The sequence below is a fragment of the Pleurodeles waltl genome, chromosome 4_1 (genome assembly GCF_031143425.1).
Source record: "Pleurodeles waltl isolate 20211129_DDA chromosome 4_1, aPleWal1.hap1.20221129, whole genome shotgun sequence".
NCBI lineage: Eukaryota > Metazoa > Chordata > Amphibia > Caudata > Salamandridae > Pleurodeles > Pleurodeles waltl.
This window is the reverse complement of record NC_090442.1, coordinates 265,596,356-265,620,857: the sequence shown is the minus strand read 5'-3', so window position 1 is coordinate 265,620,857 and position 24,502 is coordinate 265,596,356.

Here is a 24,502-nt window from a genome sequence, read left to right as displayed (position 1 = left end):
TTTTTAGGTGCAACTGATCGGAGGGCCAAGACACCTGCCCAAAAAAATGTCATAAACATATGCAAAGCAGAAAGCGCCCATTTTCAGAAAACCTATCAGGAAGGAGTTAGACCTTTCCCACCGATATCAGCTTTGTAAAAACTATGTTGCGACACAGAAAAGCTCAGTCACCACCTACAGTGATGTGATGAGGTAATGATCATGAAACATCCCTGAGCCAATCAAGTGTGCACCAGCACTTTACACCAATGCCAGCTGTAAATACAAGGAAGTTCCAACACACAAATACGACGTTTTCACCACTAAAAATGAGGTGCATGTTTCCTACCCTCCCAAGACCAATCAAAAAGAAGTCAGTACTTTCCTACCAATACCAGTCTTAAAAGGGTGGTAGTTGCAACACAGGTTGTTCATCCAGTTACTGCAGCTGATGTGGTTGCAGTCACATGAGGCCTAGAGCCTTAAATACATATATAGTTTAATGAACGGTGCCGCAATATTATTTGCCAAGGATCATATGATTTCTTTGGTTGAGTGCCCTCAAGAATAAACATGGCTCTCGGGGTTCCAAGGTCGGTGACATAGATACTAGACATCCTCACTTAACAAGCAGCTATATATGGTAAGGTCTGTTAGCGCGTCAGAGCCTTGATAAGTAAACTTACAAGGAGATGCGTTTAGGTCGATAAACCTTTGGACTACGTTCGGGGACTTCCCAGTGCGAGATATCTTCTTGGCATCACAAATCAATAGATCAGTAACTTAATCAATAATCACAGTAACTGATTAACAAGCCAAATAATAACATTTGATAAGCATCAATAAGTTGAGCACGCCATGACCTTTCAGTCATGAATAACCACACCAATTTAGTTAAGTGTTAGGATATTTTATTTCCCTATTGGTTACAATCTAATATCATTTCTGTTAATTTCATCAGCAATTAATCTCATTAAGAACTCTAGCAATTAGATCACGGTCAATCAATACATAGAGAATATTAATTCAGTATTTAGGCACGTCATTAGTATAAAGCAACTTCACAAAGTCTCATTAGTACATGTTTCAACAAAGCAAGAACTCAGTCATTTGTCTATTTGCGCAGGTTATTCGTGAACACCTTAACTAACCTCAAATTAGCATTAGCATGTTGGACTTCATGCAAAACATTTGAGCAAACACTAATTTAGAAAACATCTAAACTATGTCCTCTATCAAAATAGCAGTTGGTACCTAGAAAGAAAAGGCAAACAGACAATTACAATTTGCATCAGATAGTTACCAATCCAACAGATTAGCAAACAGCGTCAGTCTTCGTCCCCAGGACATCAGTCGCTTCACCATCAGCATAGATAGGATGGGGCAAAGTCTCAATATAGCATAGCTAAGGAATAGGACCTTCCCTCATATGGAGGAGAAGTAAGCATCGGGCAAGAACGGGTAGAGGATGGTTTAAGTATCAGGAAGAATAAACGGCAAAGTCTCAAAAGAATGGCAAGGAGTGACAAAGGATGAACTGGAATGGCTGAAAAGAAATGCCCCGAAAAGAATGTATTTTCCCTCGAGTCATGCAGTTAAATCAAAACTGTCTAACTAGCCCTTAATTCCCCATTGGATAATATTTGGTGCATCATTATCTCTGTCCAATAGTTCAGTTAGCACCTTGCTAAAATTTTCCACAACCCACAGTTCTCATGTCGCGGATTGGCACATGTTATTGACGTTTTCATCGGTTGGAATGTCAGGTAAGAAAAGTTACACTTTGGGCTCCAGTCAGTGTCTCTATTGTTTCTCCTACTCCAGTAACCTTGCACCTGTTCCGAATTACACTGTTGCATTCAGCAAGAACATCTCCTTGAGCAAGTCGATTCTCATGAGAAAGAATTTACTACGGCTACACACACATAACTTCTGGAAAAGTACAGCTTCGTGTCCTTCAGGAAAACAGCACATTACACGTTAGAAAATGCAGTTTAATATGAGACCAGGCAGCTAGGCCCAGACCCTCGCTAAGCTAAGGCCATTAAACTTTAATAAGCAAACTCTTAATACATAACTCTAATTATGATATGCTAATACAAATTCAAATAATTAGTTCAGAATTAACAACTTTCATTTGTCTTCGTATACATGGGTAGCCACTCCCCGTGGGCACATTACAAACTTGTGCATTATTTCTATGTTAACATATTTTCTATGCAGCTTCATCACACAATATGCTACAAGCTTTTCATGTTAATATTGCTTTTAAAAGACACACTCCAACAGGTCCTAACAACATCCACACACTATAATATGTGAGAGAAAACTGAGGTATGCTCTATCAGCCTAAGGTACTGAACCCTTCAGATAGTCACCGTGGACTGAATTGTATCACAACAAACCGTCATCAAAACAGGATGGCAACTGAAAGCGATGTTAAAAACCCTTTATGGAAAACAGTGACAACTACACCTGGACCTACTGAGGGCAGACGCACCATGGGAAGCAAGGGGAGGGGCTTCTCTGGCCTCCCACTCAAAACAGGGGTCATTAGTGACCTACACTCACCATTGTGAAACCTCACAAATACTCATTTATCTGGTAGACCCACAAATGTGCATTGGCTCTTTGCTTGACTTTGTCATCAACAGTTGGGCCTTTGACAAGAAACCATTGATATAAATATTGGAGCATTGAAATCCTGAGGTACAAAGTCAGTTATACAGACAGCTACTTATAACACAGCAGCTTCCATGCACCTCTAAGCACAACTACAAATGATAATTAGTACCCCTTCAAGCTGATGTCAGTTGGGCATATTTGCAAAAACATGCATCATCGAATGGCTTCCATGAGTGATGACCTTTTTGCATTTCATACATTTACGTGCATTCTGCAGAGGCAGCTGGAGGGGTCACCTTCCACAATGAGGAAACCAAAGGCCACCAAGCATCTCAGGGGATACAGATTCATGTGTTATGCCCCAGCTACCTGCTCCAGAAAACACCTACTAACTGGCAGCTTTGACCATAGAAAACCCCTCAGATGGCCTCTGGGATGAGGCAATCAGACAACTGCTGTTACAGCAGCACTCAGACCACCACCGCCAATCATTGGGGAATGGCACTAGCCTGTGAGCAATGCCATTGCACATCCAAAGGTAAGCACTGGACAATCACTAATTTTATTGGAGTGCAGGGTGTACTAGGCACCTTCTTAATCATCCTTATTGCTTTCACCAAGTGCCTGACTATGGCCTCACCTACTCCAATGGACTCAACAGTCATATCACATGATCCAAATGCAGTTTGCATATGAATGGCAAGGAGACCAGGGTGGGTGAACACTTGACCCTGCTCCAATTGGCTTCACATCACACATGGTACTGAGATTGCATTGATATTTTTTCAAAATGTGATCCAGATGTTATGAGACATGCACAGATAGGCAGCATTGATCTTGCTGGATCTCTCAGCCACCTTCAATACCTTGTCTCACGCCTTACCCTTCAATAGGTTGTCGAAGATCAATATCAGAGGCAAAGCCCTAGACTTGCCTACCTCATTTCCATCTGAACACAGGCAAGCTGTTAAAAGAGAAAGACTATATACTACAGTATATTTCTTCAAACCGAGTTGTCACATGTGGGATCCCACAGGACAATTCTCTGAATTCTGTGCTTTTTAACATTAATATGGTATTTCTGGCTAAACTAATGCATACCTTTGGATTCCTTTTTGGAAGCTATGGTGATTATAAGCTGTAAGAACTACATCTAGAGATAATTCATGATTCTCTTAATATGTTTCAAAACTAAATGCTTGCTGCTGCTATTTGGATGAGCAATAACCAATCAAGCTCAATTAAGACGAGTCAGAGATTATAACTTTCGACCCCAATACCCTCAACTGCTCTATGGACTGGTGGAAATCAAACTGGGAAACTGTCCCCCACCAGTTCACTCTGCCCATGATCTTAGCATCATTTACAATAAATCACTGTCTTTCAGAAATCATATAGAAAAACTATTTTTACCACTACTTCTTAATCCTGCGAATTCTCAGGAACGTTTCACTTTTTTACAGAAGGAAGCACGTCTATGCCATTGAAGTAACTGCGAGTTCAAACCTCACATATTACAACTGCTTGTATCTTGGATTTCCCAAATATTTTATACATCGCCTACAACATGAATTCTATTGAATTTGCTCCCTTGAACATGAGTTTTACCCACCTAAAAACACTGCTTTGACTACAACTGATAAAAGAGCCACATTTAAATGCTTGTGCAACATATGCATGCATGGGTCATAAAACATTATAGCCCTCATTACGACTTCGGCGGTCTATTCACAAGACCGCCAGTGTTGGCAGTCCGAAAACCGCACATTACGAGTTATGTCAAATTACCGCCCATTTACAGCCGGAAATCTGACAACGTTGGCCTGGCTGATGGCAGAAGAGAGGTGTTTCCATCACCAGCACCAACACGCCAACAGGACACCATGATATGTAATATGGTGCGGCGGTTTCCTGAACGGCGGTGCAGTGCTGGCGGTGGTAATGCTGACACCCATCCCTTCCCGGATGACCGCCCCGCCAAGACAGGTAGGTGGACCGTCTGAAAGGGGGAGGCGGGGTGTTGTGTGTATGTGTGTGGTGTGTGCATGTATGTGTATGTGTAGCGCTATGGGTGTGTGTGAGTGTGTGTGTAAATGCATGTGTGTGTGGAGAGTGTGTGAATCCAAATGGAAGTGGAGGGGAAAGGGGTGTGTTGGGGTGCAAGTGCATGTGTGTTTGTATGCAGAGAGGTAGGGGTATCTGTCTGAGTGCTTGTATGTGTATGAATGGGTGTGTCAATGTGTGTTTGTGAGTGAGTGAGTGGGGTTGTCTGGATGTATGTGTGCAGTTGGTGGGGTGTATGCATGTGTGTGGATGGGGGTGTCTGCATGCATGCGGAAGGGAGGGGGGTGTTGGGTGCGAGTGAGTAGGTGTGTGTATTGGGATGCATGCGAGTGGGGATGCATGTGTGCCACTCTATGAGTGAGTGGGGGTGTCTGTGTGTATGCGTGCGAGTGAGTAGAGGTGTCTGCGTGTATGCGTGCAGTCAGGTGGGGTGTTTGTATGGAAGTGTGCAGATGGAGGGATTTATGTGTGCGTGGGGGGGTGGGAGTGTGCATGAATGTGGAGGGGGCATGTATGTGTGAGTGGGTGTGTGAGTATATCAGTGTGAGAGTGGGTGGGGTGTTAGTATGGATGTGTGTGGTGTCTGCATGTGTGTATGAATGCAGGGGGAGGGGGAGTCTGTGTGTGCATTTGTGAATGCGTGTATGCTGAGGGGAGGAGGGGTTGCTGTGTGTGTGTGAGTGTGTGTATGTTTGTGTGAATGCAGAGGGGGAAAAGCGGTGTCAGTTTGAGTGCTTGCATGCAAGTGTATGTGTCTGTTTGAGTGCGTGTGTGCGAGTGAATGGGTGTATCTGAGTGCGTGTTTGGGTGCGGGTGTATGGAAGCAAATGCATGGGTGAGTGGGGGTGTGTGAATGTAGGTGTGTGGTCATGTGGAGGGGGGTTGTCTGCCGGTGACTTGAATGGAGATTCCTGTCTCCTGGTGCATGACTGCCAGCATTTTTGTGGCGGTGCAACGGGCACGAAAATGCTGGCGGGCTGTGGAGTCGTAATACCAAAGGCGGTATTACGGCTAACGCCGGACCGGAGGTGCTTACCTCCAGCCCAGTGGTCTGACCACCCTGGTGGTACGGCCGGCGTTTCTGTCGAAGTCGTAATATGGCAGTCTTTACCGCACTTCATTAGTCTAATGCCCCTGGGTGGGCCAAGTCCCAGGGGCTTTTAAAAGAAAAAAGTTCAGGGACTCCTGGCCCCCTCCCGATGACACAGGGACGGCCACCTCCCAGAGGGTTTATTTTGTTCTATGCTGGGGGGCCTGTTGCCCTCCTGCTGCCCTGGAGACCACCACTTCCCCACGGTTTTCATGTAATATTTGGGGGGATCACCACCTCCCCCGAGCATTGAGCTAATGTTATGTGGGGGCCAGTGGCCCCCCACATCCCGGGGAACCCCACCCCTGGGGCAAAATGAATTCTATTTGTGGGGTGGGCAGTATGGCCCCCCTGCTGCCCTGGGGACCACCACCCACAATGCAAGATTGTACTTGGAGCTAGGGGCCATGCACCCCCACTGCCCCAGGAACCACCACCCCCAGGCAAATCTTCAAAAAAAGAAAGGGAGTCCCTCTGGGACCCCCAAGACCCAGGGACCACCACCCCCCGGGGCTATGTAAACATTGGAGGGGGGATGCGGGGCCCAGGGGGCCTGCACCTGCTATGTCCCAGGAGTCCCAAGCCCTGGTACATAGCTGTTTGCTGTGGCTTAGCTGCAGCCAAGCCACCGCAAACACTCTGCTGTTTGACAATGGGATATTTAAAGCAGGTCCCGCTGTCAAACAGCAGAGCTTTCATCTCTGTCTCCTGCACTCATGCAGTGGACAGAGATGAAATGCTTCAGCAAGCACGGAGATGCTGTCAAAGCAACTTCATGCTTGCTGAAGCAATGGCACTGCAGGGGAAGTCTTAAGGCTTTCCCCACAGTACTAGGTAGCCCGTAAAGGGCATTTTATAAAAAAAAAAAGAATACATTAATAAAATAATATGTTCGGACCCTCCCTCACGGTGCCAGATAGCCCATAAGGGCTTTTAATTACATTTTGTTATTTTTATATACATATATATCGATATATATATATCGGGACCCCAGGGGAGTCAATGAAGGCTCCCTCGTTGTCCCAGAAAGCCCATAAAGGGCTTAAATAAAAAAAACTAAAAAACAACCTCATAGCTCAATGTGAATGTAACAGACCTTCACACTGAGCTTTGGGCGTTAGAGTTTTGTTCACATGGTGGTTTTGGGTGGTTAGGGGGTGTTGGCCGATGGTCTGGCTGCAGGCCAGGTTTTGCGGGCAACCTCCCCTGTGTATGGTTGAAGGGTGTGCATGGTGCAAGGTTGGGTACTTATAGGGGGTTGGCCTCAGGGCCTGGCCTGGCCAAACTTGGCCATGCGCAGCAGTCGTTGGATTAATATTTAGTAATTAAAATTACTATACATTAAAAAGAAATAGAAATTCACTGAAAAAGAGCAAAAGTTATAGGGACGTTACAGTTAGGAAATAGAATTAAAAGAACCATAGAAATTCACTTAAAAAAAACAAAGGTTACAGGGACCTTATAGTTAGATTCAGATTTTAACCGTACCAACCTATAGAAATTCACGAGTTATAGTTAGAGTTACCTCAAGTAACTATAACTCATGCCCTAATGTAACTATAACTCACACCTTTGGCATGCACTGATAATTACCCCACAAATTACTGCAATCATGCCATCTTTCATAATATCATTATTAATAAAATCAATGTAATATTTGCTGTAAATTTTTGCCAAAAAAACTGTGCATGGCCGGGGCACATGTTATAGTTACCTTAGGGCACAAGTTATAGTTACTCGGGTAACTCTAACTCTAACTGGTGAATTTCTATGGTTTTGTACGTCTAAAATGTGAGCCTAACTATAACGTCCCTGAAACCTTTGTTTTTTTATGTGAAAAAAATATATATATGTGTGTATATATATATATATACATATATATATACACATATATATATATATACATACGTAAACACACATATATATATATATATATATAAACATAGACACACAAACATCTATCTATCACAAGGTGTAAATTGTAAAACAATATTTGTAGTGACGTAATAATATGTAATAATACATTTTATCGATTTTAATTATAAAAAATGTTGATTTGTATATTTAGTATGTATATTAATTTATTAAGATGAAATAATTTTTAATTAATTTGTATTTTGATGTTAAATTTTTAAATTACATTTATAATGTATTAAACACTAATATTGGTTACTAATTACATATTTTAATCTGTAAATAAAAAATAACTTTTTGACACAGAATGTAAAAGCATTAGTAAGAATAAAATGTTTTTACTAAAATACTGTAAAAATAAACATTTTTAAACATTTAATTTTAATGACTATATTATTATGATTTGCTTCTTAATTTACAGTTTTTTAAATTATAATTAGATTGTAGATTTTTTAGTGTGTATTGTTTGTTCAGTATCATATTTGGGGAAATGTGTAGTTTTTAGAGTGAATGTTATATGTAATATGTTTATTGTTTAATAATTGTATTGGAGTTAAAATTGTACAATTCCATTAATAAGTAACAGCTATCATACAATTCTTCAGAATGTAGTGATAATAGTAAATTATATCTTGTTAATGTGTAACACTTTCCACAAAATGGTTTAGCTTTGAGGGGGAATAGCTAACATAACCCCTTGTATGTAAAACCGTTTCCTCAAAATGGTTTACTTTAGAGAGGGAATAGTAATTGTGACCCCTGCAGTGTCCAAAGCATTCACCAAAGTGGATTAGATTTGAGAAGGAGTCGTAATTTTGACTCCTTCAGTGTCCAACACATTTTCCATAGTGGTTTAGATTGAAGAGGAAATAGTAAATTTGACTCCTTCAGTGTCCAATACTGTTGTTCCTTGCCCATTTTGGAGGGTTATCCCCAAACCTTTTGCCTTCTTCCTCCTATTTATTATGACCTGTCTTTGTTGGCTTTGGTACTCTGGGCACGTTACCACTGCTAACCACTGCTAAAGTGCATATGTTCTCTGTCTAAACTTCATTGGTGATTGGTTTTTCCATGATTGGCCTATTTGATTTACTAGTAAGTCCCTACTGTAGTGTGCCAGGTGTTCCCAGGGCCTATAAATCAAATGCTACTAGTGGGCCTGCAACACTGATTGTGCCACCCATGAGTGGTCCTGCAAACCTGTCTCAGACCTGTCATTGCAGTGTCTGTGTGTGCAGTTTTAAACTGCCATGTCGACCCAGCAAGTGGACCCACTTGCCAGGCCCAATACATTCACTTGTATTGCCTGTTAATCACCTCTAAGGTAGGCCCAAGGCAGCCATATGGGCAGGATGCAGTGTATTTAAAAGGTATGACATGTACTGGTGTGTTTTTCATGTCCTGATAGTGAAATCTTGCTAAATTTGTTTTTCAAAATTGCAAGAACTATCTCTCCCTTAGGGTAACATTGGGATTACCTTGAAATATCTTTTAAGTGTAATTTTCCATTGGGAACAGATAGAGATATGGAGTTTTGGGACTCTGCACTTACAATTTAAAATACATCTTTTCGTGAAGTTGGTTTCTGCATTGTAAGTTTGAAAATGCCACTTTTAGAAAGTGGGCATTTTGTTCTTAACCATTCTATGTCTTTTTCTGCTAGAGTGATGGGAGGAGATGACACTTGCACCTGAATAGGGCTGTGCCTCTCCTCACACAAAGCAGTTTCCAACCCCCTGGAGTATGTCTGGGGCCAGAGCAAGGAAAGGCAGGGTCTTGTGCATTATAAAGACTTCTCTTTGAAATTTGCCTACTTAAAAGATTGAAAGGGATATAAGTACTGGACCTCTGACAACACATAATTAGAATCCTTCTGGACTGAGTAAAATCTGCCAGGAAGAAGAGCTAAATGATGTAGGAGGGACTGCTACTCTTGCTTTGTTGTGCTGTCCTGCTGCTTGCTGCTTCTGTCCTGGAAGTGAAAGGATGGGACTTGTCTTTCTACATCCTGCTTCCAAAGGTTCTCCAAGGGCGGGGACTGAGCTTGCCTCCTGTTAAGAAGTCTCAGGGACATCAAAGACTTCATCTGCCTGTGGCTGGGCTCTTCTGCAGAGAGCCCTTACTTCCAAGTGGTGCCAACCACAGTCCCAGGGCCCTTGGAAATGCAAGCTGGTGATCTGAAGGAGAAAATCCACACATTAACACACTGCACCCGGAGAATTGACACAGCTCCTGTCTTGCATCTGAAGAATCAATGCAGCGCCTGCCCCGTGGCTGGAGAATCAACACAGTGCCTCTCTCACGGCTGCAGGATTGACGCAGCACCTGTTTTACCGCGGTCCCATCACCACATTGCATATAGATTATCCATGCATCGTCCCCGGGTGCCAATTTGTCATCAACCCCACACCCCAGTAAGGAACAAGGCAGTGTGTCCAGAAATCAATGCATCGCCTTTCCTGCAAGGAAAGAATTGACTCATCACTTCCCCTGCCAGTAAGGAAAAAACACATTGTCTCACCTCTGATGAAAGAATGTACGCATCACCGCCCCTGCACAGTAAGGAAACATCAGATCACATTGCTTTTCCGGTGTCTCACCTCCCCTGTGGCCCTTATCTCCTTTATTTTTGATGCATCCCAGGTACTTTGTGCTATTGAGATGATTCGTATGAATTGAAGCTTCCTTAAACTTTTTTTTATTTTTATTAAAATGTCTATTGGTTAAGTAAACAATCATACAACAGTTACCACCACAATTAAAATCATCATCACTGCACATTTAATCCATATCCCCATGCAGTCACTTTGCAGGTCTACTTATGACAGACAGGTTTCCTATTTGAGTTTCGAGTTGAGTTCATTGCTTATTATAAATTATCCATACCTCTGTTCTCCAGAGGACCTAGCCAATAAGTACCCTGTGAGTGGGTCCCATATGTCCTTTGGCCTAGATCTTTGTAGCAGATCCTCGGCATACATTTCCAATTGGTCCCGGCAATATGCCAAATCTTTCAGCCACTGAGGGAACGTGGGGGCCATGCGACTATTCCAGTGTATTGCCACGCTTCTCATTGCCATCAGTAGGGCTATCTGTCAACATCAGGAGAGTGCGAGCTCTACGGGCGACGTAATGCAAAAAGCCAATCCTTATGAAATGTAATAATTCATGCATTGTGTGTGTCTGCAGTATGTTAACCTTTTGCATTGCAGAGATTTATCTGAAACGTCATTATTACTGTTTGCAATGTATTGCTCATTTTCAAGGCTTTGCTGCAGGATTACAGGGTGTGGTTCTTATTCTGAGCCCTTCTTGAATCCCTTCCTGCAGTCTGGTTGGGTGTGGCACGTGGGCGGGCTTGGGTCTATCTAAGGGACCCAGCCCAGCTCCATGTGCTCACTATTCAGAGGTCACGGTGCAGAGCAGCAGTATTTTCCTGAGCTCCTGTGCCAAAGGCCTACCTAGGCTTTTCCAGGCCCTGTCTTCATTATCTTGGTGATCCTCCAGCAGGGCGGTAAGACGGAGGTCGGGTTAGGCCCCCGACTCCGTTATCAGGCATATTCGAGTTTTGTGCCTTTTGGGTTGATCGCGTGCGCGATCGTAAACATGGCATTTAAACTTTGATGTTCAAATCGGCAGCAGTGTGTGCAATTCATTTCTGGCATTTAACTCTTGCAGTTCAGATCGGCAGAGCGTGCGTTCGTAATCTTGGCATTGAAACCTTGATGTTCAAATCTGCAGCAATGTGCGCGATTCAGTCCTGGCATTTAACTCTTGCAATACAGATCGGCAGAACGCGCGATCGTAATCATGGCATTTAAACTTTGAAGTTCGAATCGGCAGCAATGTACGCGATTCATTCCTGGCATTTAACTCTTGCAGTTCAGATCAGCAGAGCGCGCGGTCGTAATCTTGGCATTGAAACCTTGATGTTCGAATCGGCAGCTGTGTGCGCAATTCATTCCTGGCATTTAATTCTTGCAGTACAGATTGGCAGAGTGCGCAATCATTTCATGGCATTTAACCCTTGCAGTACTGATCTGCAGACTGCATGATCATTTCAGGGTTTTTCGTCTCGCTACACAATCTAACAATAAGGTATGCAAAAGTTTCTAGACAATTGACTCTTGAAACCCAAAACCAAAAAGAGTGATATTCAATGTTCATAGTATTCTTGAACCTCAGACCAAACAGAGTGTTATTCCATGTTCGGAGTATTTTTGAAACCAAGATCAAACAGAGTGTTAATCAATGTTCAAAGTATATTTGAAACCCTGACTCAACAGAGTGTTATTCAATGTTCATAGTATTCTTGAAACCCAAATTCAACAGAGTGATATTCAATGTTCATAGTATTCTTGAAACCCAGATTCAACAGAGTGTCATTCAATGTTCATAATATTCTTGAAACCCAGATTCAACAGAGTGTTATTCAATGTTCATTGTAGTCTTGAAACCCAGACTCAACAGAGTGTCATTCAATGTTCATAGTATTCTTGAAACCCAGACTCAACAGAGTGTCATTCAATGTTCATAGTATTCTTGAAACCCAGATTCAACAGTGTCATTCAATGTTCATAGTATTCTTGAAACCCATATTCAACAGAGTGTTATTAAATGTTCATAGTATTCTTGAAACCCAGATTCAACAGAGTGTTATTCAATGTTCATAGTATTCTTGAAACCCAGATTCAACAGAGTGTTATTCAATGTTCAGAGCATAAGATGTTATTCTAAAAAAAAGCTCATACGAAAGTTTGCATAATCCTTCTTTATTTTCCAGGTACCCAGAGCTAATAGGTCATGTTATAGAGAAGCTTTTGATCATTCATGTTATCAGTATATAAATATTAGGAACAAAGTTTATGAAAGTCAATGTGCTTAATATTGCTATTGTGTTCTTAGCTCTTGCTTCCAAAGGTCTCCTTCCCCGCTGTTCCCAACCTAAAACCCCATGCCCCACTTGGCCATTCTTTAACTCTGTGCAATAATAGCTAATAGAGTTTGGAGCGGCCAGGAGGTGGACATATTGGGAACAGGCGCAAACCCTGAGGATCCGGTCTCCCTGACACTATCACCCCAAATTTCTGATTAGCCGGTTGTAACAATTTGACCAGGCCTAGCAAGCACATTCTAGGTGTACATTCTACTTTTTCAAAGATCATTTCTGTGAAAGACTCAGTGACACTTTCACAGAATTCATACACCCTCCCGCAGCTCCATGCCATGTGCATAAAACCTGCATCTCCCACTCCACATCTCATGCATGCTGCACTTTCACTGAGACCATATCTAAATAACTGTGATGGGGTGTAGTACATTCGTTGAAGTTATTTATAATGTATAATTGTATTTTACAGTTAGGTGTCAGCATCCCTGTTATTGCACAACAGGAGCACCATTCTTCAGGACTTAGGGGCATCTCTAACAGCTCATTCCATTTCTCGCAGGCCAGCTGCCCCACAAGCTCCTTATCTTTTTTTTAGATTCTGTATAGAGCCGGGTCAGAGTTGACACTGGTTGGCATTGTCTGCAGTACATGTAGTGCAGGAGACTCAGCAGAGAACATTGGGTACAAAGCCTCCAAGGCGGTTCTCAGTTGGATATATATGAGGTGCCATAACGTATTTGTGTTCTGCTCTTGAGCATGTCTGTTAATTCAATACATTTCCCTTCTATGTATAGGCCTCCCATTTTCTCTCATCCTTGTTCTTTAAGAAGAGCAAATGTGCCTTTTTCATGTGTTACAGAAAGGCCAGAGTGGCATTGCAGTGGTAGGGCTGGGTCATAGAGTGGCGATTTATTTGCAGAGGTTCCTAGCTGCCTCAATGCCATCACCTTGCAATCTACTGTGTTTATTTCATCAGTCTTTAATGGCCTGTGGTGTGTGAACGTTGCCGACAATGGGATAGGGTGGGTGTCATCTACTTTAATAGCTAAATGTGGCATGTATTTGGTTGCTGTATTTAGAAATAGGCAAAATGGGCCTGGGCCCATAGATAATATAAATAGAAGTCAGGAGCATTAAATCTGCCTTGTTTATACAGTAACGTTAATGTGTCACATTTTATTCGGGGCTGTTTCCCTACCCAGTTGAATGTGATGAGATGTGTGCAAAGTGTTCTGAAAAATAGTTTTGTAAGCCTAATGGGTATGTTAACAAACATATATAAACTTTTTGGGAGGACAACCACTTTGATAATAGCCATTCTATCTGCTAGTGATAGAGGAAACCTCACCCATCTTGTTATCTGCTTCTCGAGCTTCGAGATAGCTGTACCATAATTTGACCTGATTACTTGCTCAGGGTCTCTGTGAACCCATATCCCTAAGTATTTCACCGGATCTTCGCTCCATTCTAATGGAAAATCTAATGTGTAGGGCTGTATTGCAGGTGTAAGTGGAAGGACCGTCGATTTGGACCAATTTATACCCAGCCCTGAGCTACTTTCATATCATATGTATTCCCGTATGATGGGAGTCAAATGGGTTCTTGGCTCCCTCACATATAGAACCATGTCATCTACATATAGTGATATACCCAAGGGGCGTTGGGTGAAGCGTAAGGCTGCTGCCGCATAGTGTTGCCTTATAATGCACACCAGGGGTTCCAAAGCTATAGAAAATAGCATTGGCGAGAGCGGACACCCTTGCCTCGTGCCCCTGGAAATCTGGAAAGGCTCTGGGGTATGAACATTGACACGTATCCTCGCTACTGGGTCAGTATAGAGAAGGTATCCATCCATTGAAGAAATGTAACATTCTGAAGAGATATACCCACTCCATAGAGTCAAAGGCCTTTGCATTGAGTAGAACTGCTGCAGCATGCATGTCAGGGCTTAGATGATGCAGTAGAGTGAAGATGGTGCATAGATTGTGTGAGGGGGATCATTGTGGAATGAAGCCGGCTTAATCTGGCAGTATCATGTTCATGAGAAGTGGCTGTAGGCGCCTTGCTATTATTGTGACTAAAAGTTTAGTGTCCAGGTTAATCAAGGAAATTGGCCTATATGACTCACAGAGTTCAGCAGGTTTACCAGGCTTTGAGAGCGTAATTATTAAAGCCTCTCTGAGGAAGGGAGTTAGTTATTTTCATATGTAGGCCTCCTCATACACACTGGCAAGGTGCAAATCCAAAATGTCAATAAATTCTTTATAAAATTTGTTCATGATCCTGTCTGCCTCTGGGGCTTTTCCATTTGGGAGCGATCCCACTGCCTCTTCAATCTCTTCCTCTGTGAGAGGCTGGACCAAGTATTCTCTCTTCCCCTCTGTTAGCCATGCAAGAACAATATCTTCAAGATATTCATCTATTTCTGCAACTGTGGCTGAGCTATTATACAGGTTCTTATAATAATGTGTAAAGGTAGCTAGTATTTCTGTTGTGGTGTACTAATACCCACTGTCCTCCCAATGCACTTTAGTCATGTAAGCGTTCGCCCAGGGTTCTCTTATTTTGGTTGCCGGATGTTTGCCAGGTCTCCTGCTCTTGCCATATGTCCGTACTAAATTCCTCTTTTTAGAAATTGGAGTTCTTGCTCTGCAGTTTCGTTATTCATTCCAGCCAATAAATGAGGGCTTGTAGTGTTTTCATACTGAGTTTTAACCTCTTTGATGTCCTGCTCAGTTTTTTGTAACTGAGTGTGTATGTCTCTCAATACACCAGCCTGTAAACTGATGCTGATCCCCCTAATATGTGCCTTGAAGGCCTCCCAGAGAGTAGAGGTGCTGGGCACAGAGCCAGTGTTATGCTTAAAGTATCCTAGTTTGGCTGTATGTAATTCTGCATAAAACACTGGGTACTTTAATGCCACTGGCCGGAATCTCCATATGACAGGGGCAGGGGTGTATGCCAGCATCTGAATCACCATCCTCACCAAAGAGTGATCCAACAGTGTTCTGGGCAGGTGGTGCACCTCTGCAGCCCACATGCTAATTTCCTTGGTAGCTAACCAATAATCAAGTCAGGACCATGTGCCGTGGACTTACAAGATATATGTCCTCTCCCATCCCAATGGATTCTGCAGCCGCCACATGTCCACCAAGCCACCCTACTTCCTCCCCTCTCTCAGAATGTGAGCTGATTGTTTACCTCGCCAGAGCCCCATGCCTGATCTGTCCATGGTGGGAGCTAAGTATATATTTAAGTCCCCTCCCAATAATATAGTCACCAGCGGTAGCCTGTGTCAGTGTAGAAGTCAGAGTCGTCTGTATTCGGGCCATATGTCTTCAGTATGGTAAGTGGGGTGTTGCAAACCCTACCTTGACCACGCTTAGTCTCCCGGCTTCATCTGTCTCAGAGTGAGTGAGTGTAAACGGGACACCTTTTTATAAGAATCATTACCCCTCTTGAATATGACAAGTATGCTGAGTCTATTCTAATGCTTGGCCATCTGGAACCTATATTGCCAACTGTATGCTTGGTAAGATGAGTCATGTAGAACGGCACTGTGCATGTGGTGCCTGTCTAAATATGAGAATACCTGTCTGACTCTTGGGGGGTTGTTCAGCCCACAGACATCCCAGGTCAAAAGGACCAGTTGGAATATGTGACAGAACAACTAGGTCCTAAACAACTATAGCCTAAACCACTACTGCTAAACAACTAAAAAGTCTCTACAACTAAGTACTGAACAACTACTGTCTGAACAAAAATTGTGCCTGAATAACAATTGCCTGAACAACATATATATATATATATATTCTAAACAACTAATAAACCATAAAAACCAAAAAGAAAACCTTACCTTAAAATTAGTTGTTCAGGCAATTGTTATTCAGGCACAATTGTTGTTTAGACAGTAGTTGTTCAGTACTTAGTTGTAGAGACTTTTTAGTTGTTTAGCAGTAGTGGTTCAGGCAAGTAGTGGTTTAGACCTAGTTGTTCAGGATGATTCCCCTGCAATACACCTAGTGGCAATGCATGACAATCATGTGGTGTATGAACAAAATTCTGATGCAACTTCTCTCCCCCCACCCACTTCAGCAACCCAATTTTGCCAAAGACATCCATATATCTTAACATTTCTAAATTGCCACTATCTCCAATGAAGCAAAACAAGGCACTTCAACTGTGTTTCAAATGTAATCCCAACTGTTTGGGTTATCCCTGTCAAGGGGCCACTAGAGATTCCTCGACTGCACTGCCTTTTATCGTATTTTTAATGTCTTTTTAATGTATTTTTAGTTCTGATTTTAGCACTTTGCACTTTGCTACCAGTTATTGTTTTTCCTTCGAGGTCGGGTTCAGGCCTGTTAGAGCCCGCCCGTCCTCCATTATTGTGCCATTCTTGGTGGATTTGGGAACAGGTCAGCAGTCTAGTGCTGCCTGTCATGTGGGGGGCGTGTGCAGAGGGAAGGGGCCATAATTTCAGGGGATGAAGCGGGCGCGCAGCGAGGCATAACTGTGAGTCCTCGACTGCACTGCCTTTTATCATATTTTTAATGTCTTTTTAATGTATTTTTAGTTCTGATTTTAGCACTTTGCACTCTGCTACCAGTTATTGTTTTTCCTTCGAGGTCGGGTTCGGGCCTGTTATAGCCCGTCCGTCCTCCATTATTGTGCCATTCTTGGTGGATTTGGGAACAGGTCAGCAGTCTAGTGCTGCCTGTCACGTGGGGGGCGTGTGCAGAGGGAAGGGGCCATAATTTCAGGGGATGAAGCGGGCGCGCAGCGAGGCATAACTGTGAGTCCTCAACTGCACTGCCTTTTATCATATTTTTAATGTCTTTTTAATGTATTTTTAGTTCTGATTTTAGCACTTTACACTTTGCTACCAGTTATTGTTTTTCCTTCGAGGTCGGGTTCGGACCTGTTAGAGCCCGTCCCTCCTCCATTATTGTGCCATTCTTGGTGGATTTGGGAACAGGTCAGCAGTCTAGTGCTGCCTGTCATGTGGGGGGCGTGTGCAGAGGGAAGGGGCCATAATTTCAGGGGATGAAGCGCGCGCGCAGCGGACGCGTGCTGCGGGTGCGCCGCTGGCGCACCGAAGGCGCGCCTAAAGCAAGCCCGTCTGTGCCCGTCCGCACATGGTCAAGGACAGGGTCCGGGGGGTCTGCTCGGGCACGAGTATCCCTAGGCGGATCTGTTACCCAGGACCCACGCTTCGGGCGCTGGCTCCAGCTAATTTGTGTAAACACTTGCTTCTGCCATTTTCTGGGCAGATTTTTCAGAGGGCTTGTAGAGCTTGTGGTTGGGCCCCGGTGATCCCCCGGTCAGTCTTGACATTAGAAGAATCTGTTTTGGTTCTTCCTAAGAGGCTGGAGGTAATCAAACCTGTTGTTTACGCATTGATAGGTGCGTGGTCACTGGTAAAACATAAGACCGAAATTGCGGAAATGATTATCTCAAATAAGGAAGACTGCCTTTGTATAACTAAATCATGGGCCAAGGCAGATTCTAATCCGGATTTTATCGATGCCTCTCCTAGTGGTTATTCCTTTTTCAGACTGGATAGGCCAGCAGGCATGGGAGGAGGGCTGGCTATTATTTGCAGGTCTACTCTGTCCTGCCAGTGGGAACCAGCCAACGCTCCCCGTAAGTCTTGTGAGGGTCTGTATTTTTAAATTTGCCAGAATAATTACACTTTGATTGAGGGCCTCTTGATATATAGACCTCCAGGTTCTGCTGCTTCGTTTTTGCTAGATTGGCCCTTTCTTATTGAACCATTGATTGCGGCATCTAATTGTATTATTCTGGGGGATTTTAATCTACATTTTGATAATGTTCAGCTTCCCTATGTCAGAGAGCTGGTGAATCTTATGTCCTCGTTTGATTGGATTCTTTCAGTCACCTTGGCAACTCATCAGGCAGGGCATATCCTTGATGGGATTTTTGCATGCCCAGAGGATTTGGTGACCGTGTCCAACATTCCCTTGGCTTGGACTGATCACCACCTTCTCTTGTTTAAAAGTACGAAGGGGTCCCCTAACCAACAGATAAAATCAGGTAATAAATAATTGAGATTATGGAATAAAATTACAGAGACTCAGCTGGGCCCGGCAGTAAAGGAAGGTTGGGAGGCTGTAAGGAATCCTCATTTGCCTGCTCTGGAAGTTTTTAATTCTGGTTTGGCCGTTGCCATGGATAAATTGGCCCCGGCGCTACTAAAGTCGGAGGGAGAGACCTAAGAAAACTAGTTGGCCCTGGTTTGAAAGTAATTTGAAGGTGCTTCAGATGAAGTACCGTCAACAAGAAAGACGATGGAAGCTTTATCCTAACGAAACAGAGAAGGAGAAACTAAGAATTGTTTTAAAACTATACAAGGTAGCCTGTTTTGAGGCTAAATCAGCTTTTTTTTCTACTAAGATTAAAAATGCACCTAAGGCGCCTAAAGAGCTATTCAAGGTAGTTCGCTCGCTTATCACGCCTCCGGTTCCCCTCTCCACCTCTCCGAACTCTCAGGCAACTTGCAATCAAATTTCAGAATTTTTTTTAAACTAAAATTCGACAAATACATGTAGATTTTCCCTTGATGGATCCTTGGATAACCCACCTGGATTCGCCAAATCAGGATATCCCGCTGCTTACATGCTTCCCCCCGTTGCTACCGGATAGGATTAAAGAAATCCTTATGGGGATCAAATCATGTTCTCCTATGGATCGCTGTCCACCCAGCATTCTGCAGATGATTCCTGATTTGGTGGTTCCGAAATTAGCCACCATTTTTAAGGATGTGCTATCCTCAGGGGTCTACCCTTCTGTATGGAAGCAGGCCACCGTTATTCCCCTCAAAAAGAAGGCCAATCAAACTGCCTTTGATTTAAGCAGTCTTCGACCTATTTCCTTGCTACGGACATTGGCGAAGATATTTGAAAAACACATTAATCATGAACTGTCCATGTTTCTTAACCAGGCTGGAGGCTTTGATCAGTCTCAACATGGTTTCTGAAGGGCTCATAACACGGAATCAGCATTACTAACAACATCGGACTCCATCCGGAAACTTCTGGATGAGGGACACGGCGCAGTGCTTGTGCTACTGGATCGGCATTCGATACCATTTCGCCTGATATCTTGGTCTCTCGCCTTTATAATGCGGGAATAAGACATGCAGCACTTAAAATCCTGCAGTCTTTTTTAAGTGACAGATCTAACATTGTAAGCTGGGAAGGCTTTAAAGCACCGGCTTTCCATCTGCCTTGTGGGGTACCCCAGGGCTCGGCGTTTTAACGTCTATGTTGCCCCCCTGGCAAGACTTATTTGATCATATGGTTTCACCCCACCCTCCTATGCTGATGACACTCATCATTCCGGTGTCTAGGAGCAACTGGGAGGAAGTGGCAGAGCAGTTTAATAGCTGCATGCAGGATATTAATCAGTGGATGAAACAGAATTGGCTTAAGCTTAATACCAACAAGACGGAGATTGTCTTGTATGGCTGCTGTAAGGATCTGTGGAGTCCTCGCTGGTGGCCGGATGAATGTGGGCAATTACTGCTCCCGTGCGGAGCTACTAGAAATCTAGCAGTGATCTTTGATGAATCATTAAGCTTCAAACCCCAGGTTAATGCCTTAGTTAAGTCTTGCTATTGGACCCTGAAAATCCTGAGGAAAATCTTACCGTTCTTGAAGCAGGAGAAAAGAGTCACAGTTATGTTAGCACTGATCATGTCCAGAGTGGATTATTGCAACTCTTTGTTATTGGATATTGATGATTGTACTTTGAGGAAACTGGAACTAATTCAGAATAATGCTGCTCGTATGATTTTGGCACTTCCTCGTTCAGTGTCGGCTTCCCTCAGCCTAAAATGTCTTCACTGACTACCGGTGGACAAGAGGATTATTTTTTTATCTCTCTGCCTTAACTTTAAAGCACTATATGGGGTTGGTGCAGAACACCTGGTTGACAGACTCAGGTGGTATTGTCCAGGACGCATCCTAAGATCGGAGAAGTCTTTCCTGATCCAGGTCTGTAGAACGCGTAAAGTTAGGTGGGGAGATAAAGTGTTCACAGTGGCGGCTGCCAGATATTGGAATGGTTTACCGCTTGATATCAGGAAAGAACAGAATTTCTCGATTTTTAGGAAAAGGGTTTAAACCTGGTTGTTTCCACGGTAGGGATATAGGCTTTCTGTCGTCCGCTTTCTTTTATGTCCTCAAGCGCTTCGATGCTAAGGCCGGAACGCGCTATGTAAATGCCCATATACATACATACATTCCATGCTCTCTGTGTAGTCAGATGCAGCTAGTAACAGTATGTGTTAGGCTGATTGTAGCAAAAGACACAGCAAGTTATTCAATTCAGAAGCCTAAGTTAAAGCAAGTGATTTATCCCCCTCTCTCAACTGGGAGGGAGGCTTTGAATGAATGCCCTGTAATAATGCAAATGGCACATATGCGGTGTCTGGCATTTGTTGACATTTATTCTTATGCTTGAGGTGTAGTCCCAGCTGCTTAGTCGGTTCCAAGTTCCATGATGAGCAGAATCCAAGTAGTCTTCCACTCTGTGTGTTAGGCCACTTACTCATCTGCTGCCTGATCTCGTAACCAATCTTTAATGGTTTTCACAAAGTCCCAGGCTGCCTTAGGAGTTGCCATTATTTTTTGTGAGCCCCCGGTGCTCGACTCTTAGCCTGGCAGGATACCGCATGGCATACTTGATTCCCATTTAGTTCAATTTCTTTTTCACCAAAGTAAATTCCCATCTTGCAGCTTCCACAGCCATGGTGAAGTCCGGATAAAATGCAACTGTATTGCCCTGATGTTGTATTTCGCCTTTCTCCCTTGCCAAGCATAGCACCCCATATCAATCATTGTAGTTTAAGAGTCTCGCTATAATGGGATGCGAGGTCACCCCTGGGGGAGGGCAAGTCTGCAATGATCTGTTCACATGTTCAACCACCAGGACTCCAGATAGATTTTCAGCACCAAATATCTCCCTCAGCAAATTCTCTACAATGTACCAGAGGACCAGTGTTGGTCGACTCGGGTATGCCTGTAATTCTTAAATTGCTATGACTGGACCTTGCTTCGAGATCTTCATTTTTGGCAAGAATTACCACCAAAATTTTTTCCATGTCTTGTTGTTTGGCTGTGATTGACTGCAGGTTATTTTCTGTGTCTGAGACCCGTTGTTCAACAGCAGAGAGTTTGGCTGTGTGTTAGTCAAGTTTGGCAACCATGTGATCAATACGCATGTTCAGGGAGTCAATTTTGCTGTCAATTGACTGCAGGCTCTGGTGCACTGTCATTAGTGTGTTTTCCAAGGAGAGTTCTGCGCCAGTCTGGGACTCCCTTGTTAGATCTTCCTGGGATTCTGCGGGAGCTTTTGAGCTCTGTCTGAGTTCAAAGGGTAGGTGCTGTTGAATTTTATCCGTCTTCTCCATTTGGCATGTGATAGCAGGCCTCAAGAGTAGCATGGTTGCTGAAATGATGAAGCCTTGGTGCTACTTCACTGAGAGAGCTCACAGTTGCATTAACAGGAATGGGGGCCACTATATTTTATGCATGTGTATGGTAGGGACCAGGGTCTCTGGTAGGAAGGAGTGCTCTGCATACGTGCAACCTCTATGCACTAACCACAGCTCTATGGCTCTCCTGGTGTCGCTCATGTACTGTACTTGGGGGTGGTGCGGTGGGCTGGCCTATGCAGTGTTCCTCAGGTTCCAATGAACTCAAATGGCCTATCCAGGGGTGTGCCTGCACCCGCGGCCTGCCTTGCGCTCCGTGGCAACCGGCAGAGTCATTTTTCTGGTAGCTTCCCCCGCACCCACCTGTTTGTCCTGTGTCTTGCTGGTGAGCCAGCTGTAGTCCCCTGCTGCTCCGAGAGCCCGAGGAGTGTCTTCAGATCGACACAGCTTGAGGGATAAACACTGTGCCCCCGTCGTTGATCCACGCTGCACAAGCTTACTGCAGCAGTTTGCCAGGGCAGCGCACATGTATACTGCTCACAGTCTTGCTCCGCAGGCTGGGCTAGGTGGGGAGTCAACCGCGATGCTGGTTCTAAATATGGAGGCAATCCCTTCCGATATACCGTCAAACTTCAATGGAGCTGCTGCTTGTCTTATGCCGGGGTCTCACTTTCATCTGGGTGCCATTTTCCCTGACTGCCTCCGTGTCGTGCCATCCTTCTGGTTGCGAGTTGTCTCCTGTTTTTACAACACAACACACCAGAGCGGCTTGTCAGGGGCTCCGCGACTTGCTGTGCCTGTCTGTTACTGTTTTATCATGTGTATGCGTATCTGCCAAGTCGATCATTGGAGATACGGCCCAGCAATACCACGGGGCCATTTGTGGATCAGGAACAAGCGATCCGGAAGAAGACTGCCTGGCAACCAATGACGAAGCACATTCGACCAGAGGAGGGGTTTTTAAACCCAATGCGACCTCGACCGGGTGTGGAACGGATTCTCCCGCTACCACTGGGAAGAGCGTGGCCTCATGAGGTACGATCTGACAACAAAAATGGGGGAAAGGGAGTCGTAAGAGCGGGATCTGTGGGAAGAGGAGGAGGGGTTAGCTGAGTAAAGGGAATATTTTTGTTCTTCCTTCGATATATATATTTTTTTTTTTGTGAGTCAGCTTACGAATAGGGTGCTCATTACGACATGCATTGGACCAGGGATATCACGAGTGGACACCGACATAACAAGTAGGTTACTTGTTGGGGGGGTAGGGAAGAAAAGCAGGAATGCAATAAGAAGACAACAAAAAGAGAGAGAGAGAGACAACCAAGCCAGTAATCAAGGAGAAGAGAGGGCATAAGAGATAGGAAAGAAAAAACCCTAACCAGAGACAGAAGAAGATAACAAGATAGAAAGAAAGAAAAGTCGAAAGGAAGAAATAACACATAATGTGTGTGAGACCACCTATTTCGTTAGGGAAACACCCCCCACCACTTCTCACAAAGTACACGGCTACCACTACCACACCTCACGCCTAAAATGAGATCACCACGTCCCTGATCTGATGACTAGCTGAACAGGCCAGACCGGTCTGTTCACTAATTTCCCCATACTCTTTGTGTTGTTAATTCAATCTTCCAACAATATATAACAACTCATAAAATATAAAACACATCAACAGTTTATTAAAATCACACAATAAAATTAATGAACTAATATAAATATATTAAAATATTTAATTTAGTTCATACTTTTCCCATCAAGAGTGTTCTGAATTTGACATCAGCAGCTAAAAAGCTAGCAATAAAGAAGCATGTGTGAGTTTCTGTTAATATTTGTAGGTGCAATATGGCTGAGTGAACCTGGGTGAAGCTTTCTACACCTTACAAGAGGTACAATAAAATCCATGAGACTTCTTGTAATGCCTACAAAACATGGCAAAATGCATTGCCTCTTGAGGAGAGATATGATCACAACTGCAAGGGATGGGGTATCTTTCTTCTATGCTAGAATTAAGAATCAATCGTTACAGATGCACCAAATTAAGCCTAAAATGTGTTAACAAAAAAATTATAGCCATTAGGCTAAGGTTCCATACAAAAAGTTGTCTGCATAAGAACATAACCCCGAACTGTAAGTTTAAGGAAGACCTCATTTTTCCTCATTGAATGTCACCACAAATTGTAATGTTTACAAGCCCACAAGAGGTCTGTTTCATGGTCAAGTAAAAATTATCAAGGAGTTCCCACATCACCATTTTGCAAATTTAGGGCCAGATGTAGCAATTTCCGATTTTGCGAATCGGAAATTGTGAGTTGGTGCGACTTGCAATTTCCGAGTCGCAAAATCGGATGCAGAACGGTGTCTCAGGCACCGTCTGCGAATCTCAATGGGGTCACAAAGACCCACCTCATTAATATTAATGAGGTGGGTCCCATTTTGCAACCCCATTGAGATTCCCTGCACTCACAGGGATGGTGGCCTG